Source organism: Priapulus caudatus, unplaced genomic scaffold (assembly GCF_000485595.1).
Source record: "Priapulus caudatus unplaced genomic scaffold, Priapulus_caudatus-5.0.1 Scaffold941, whole genome shotgun sequence".
Taxonomy (NCBI): Eukaryota; Metazoa; Priapulida; class Priapulimorpha; order Priapulimorphida; family Priapulidae; genus Priapulus; species Priapulus caudatus.
In genome coordinates, this window is record NW_014578002.1 from 81,131 (window position 1) to 84,684 (window position 3,554).

Below are 3,554 nucleotides of genomic sequence, written 5' to 3' on the forward strand. Positions count from 1 at the left end.
TTGTCATCGTAGTAATAATGATACGTATGAGTGATAATCATAAACATTCATCACATTAACATCTCACTGATATGGTGTACGGTGGTTGTGAATGGTGCACATGCTATACTCTAGCTTGTAGAGAGTTTTAATGTAATGTAAGAGTAATAAGGATCTAGGAACTAGGAACTAGGAACTAGGAACTAGGAACTAGGAACTAGGAAATAACTTCACGCACATTACGATTATCGTCGTCATCGTCATCGTCGTCGTCGTCGTCGTAATCGTCGTCGTCGTCATCATCGTCGCGGGCATTGCCATTATTAATTCATGAACATCATTCATTTCCTCCCATCATCATTAATAGCACCACTCAAATTTCGCAATTATCACCATCGTCGTCCTCATCGCCATTATCTGTATTATAAACAACTTTAGTTTTCACATCACAACCACCAGCTTACCATCATCTTCGTCGTTATTGCATGCCAACATCTTCGTAATAAATAACAGCATAATTGACATGCAATCACTATCGCACCATCATCACCGTCGACGAAGAAATCCCACGAAGTAATAATGATAACAATGATAATAATAATGTAATAGTAATAGCATATGTAATATATAGTATATTATAGTAATAGTAGAATGTATAGTGTATAGTAATAATGATAATAATGTAATATTCCGTAATAGTGATAGTAGTATGAAACAGTAATATTCATAATAATAATTGTAACAATTGCCGACGTGCGGTCTCTTCGTTACGCTGCGCGTAGGTCGTGGCCCGGCGTAACGCGCGGGAGCGGAGACGTGTGCAGGCCGTCAACACTGCGTTCGCTCGTCTGCGACGACACGTGCCCGCCGAGAACCGACACAAGCGTCTGTCGAAGGTCAAGACGTTGAAACTAGCGATCACATACATTAGCGATCTCCAGGATCTCCTCGAGGTAGCTTGAATCGTTCATACGACAGATATTAGCGAATAGGTATTATAGAGCTCTCGATTCACGTGCTTCTGATATTAGTACAGATAAGGATACATCTGGATGTATATAAATGAACGACGTGACAACTGATATGTTCTTGTTTGTTTGAACTAAAACACATAGGTTAGTTCAACATTTGTTCAACCTGTTCTATTTATTTACTTAGTACTGATAACTAAAATTATATAATACTATCAACAGTAGACAATAGAGTAATGACTTGAATCTATAATCTACGCCAAATATTAGATGTGCACCACAGATGTTAGAATCTCGTTTATTCCGCTCTCAAATATTTTAACTTAATGATCCAACTCTCATTATATATATATATATATATATATATATATATATAATATGTGTGTGTGTGTGTGTGTGTGTGTGTGTGTGTGTGTGTGTGTATGTGTATGTGTGTGCGTGTGTGTGAGTGTGTGTGTGTGCGTGCGCGCGCGCGTGTGTGTGTGCGTGCGTGCGTGCATGCGTGCGCGCGCGTGTGTGTGTGTTCACATACATGGCTACCCCTTCTATACGAGACTAACATAAATGAAGACGACTAAACCTTTCATGTGACTATCATGATTCAGGACGATTAAACTTCCTATGCGACTAACTGTATATGTAGAAAATTGAACATTCTATATGACTGTCATGTTTATGGAAAACTAAACCGTTTATGTATTGTATGTCAGGTTTGTGATGCGAAATCTAATTAGTATTTCGATCATTTTTAAATACAAGGTTGCGAAACATTCATATGCGTTGTGCCCACATTTATTGGGACATTTTACGCATAATCTATACTTACATGGGTAGCAATAGGAATGCGTAAGGCTAATCTTTATCTTTTTGATTCAGAATTTTGTCATAAAAGTATAAACTATTATTTGATTACAATAGACATTTATACTAGAGAGTATTATTTAAACCAATATACAGCAATAATATTTAATATTACGAAGCTGAAGAAGTATCTGGTCACTGCGATTATTCTGATATAGTATATACACGGGGATCATCTTCTAAGTCATAATAAAGACTAGCACATTTATTCACAATAATATTGTGAATTAGAATTGCCTAATATCTGCAAATACTTCTATTACTCGCGAATGTTGGAGTCATTTTTTGCGGTGTAAACACATTGCCGCTTACTGCTCTAATAATCTATAAGGGCAAAAAGTATGCATATAAAGATAACTCCATGGTGGATTTAATTTGTCTATATTAAATGCTTGTGTTAAGCACATTATTGCAATAAAATGTGTAACAATTTTTTTAATAACCCAAAATTAAAACGGGAATAAATCTTCCTGTCTAATCTGCTTTATTTCAATGTCTCGGTATTCACGAAAAACTTGAGCGACTTGCCATTAGGGCAAGTATTCTGTAAAATGTACATGCCCGAATAACATTCTAGTTGCCCATATATTTTGCAAGATTTTTCTCAATTAAATTTATATAATATAATACGGTTACAAATTCAAAATTACTTACTGAAAATTACTTTTTTAGTTTCAAAACCTTTCACAAATGAGGAATCTACTTCTGCACTGAACTCTGTACACATCGTGCAAAACATCTTCCCCCCGTCAAATTTTAACCACTGTCGGTTGTCCTGCTATGCCATTGTGATTGAAACGTTCGCTTTCATTTAGACTCATGATCAGTTTTGGACAAAGACTGATTGTCTTGACGTTGTACTGGTCGGTTTATCCCTGGCTCAGAGCCTTCGACATATCGAAGAAAGCTAATATCGAGTTGTTTTCTTTTGTAAAGAGGAAATGACGTTCAAAGACGGAAGCGAATTTTGTATGATTCGCACTCGAAGCGGTTTCGTACGCAATAATGGAATGCGTATGAATGCGTATAATGAGTAATGAAGTGTACACCAGACAACTTCTTCCCTTTCGTTTCCGGTGTTAACATTTCTTGATTTTTAATTAAAAACTTTTGGTTAATAGCCAGTTGCATTATAGTTTATGCGTTTTAAAGGCAGGAGCTCGTCTGGCAAGTGAGCTTGAAATGTTTACATGTCCGCCGAGATTTATGCACTTCTCGGGTGTCGGACGCCCGAAAACTGCTGTCTCGTTATGATTTCACAGCGGGTAATATCAATAATATATTATTGTGCTGAATATTACTAACTGTATGATTACAAGTAATATATTTTCCTACGGGTTAAAGGATATCACAGACGAGTATTATTACGCCATCGCGTATAGCCAGGACAAAGCGATCTACTATTGATAACGGTTAGCTGTCTAATCGCCGTCTTATGCTGTTACAAGTTCATGCCGTTTATTGTGTTGTGGACGCGATGTTAAATTAGTGTTCACGTATATGTAACGAATGTTATCACCATGATGTGTGTGTGTGTGTGTGTGTGTGTGTGTGCGTGCGTGCGTGCGTGCGTGCGTGCGCGCGCGCGTGTGTGTGTGTGTGTCGTGTGTGTGTGTGTGTGTGTGTGTGTGTCGTGTCGCGCGCGTCGTCGTCGTGTGTTGTGTGTGTGTGTGTGTCGTGTCGTGCGTCGTCGTACGTGTCGTGTGTCGTCGTACGTTGTAGGTGTAGTCGCGTATGTCGTTC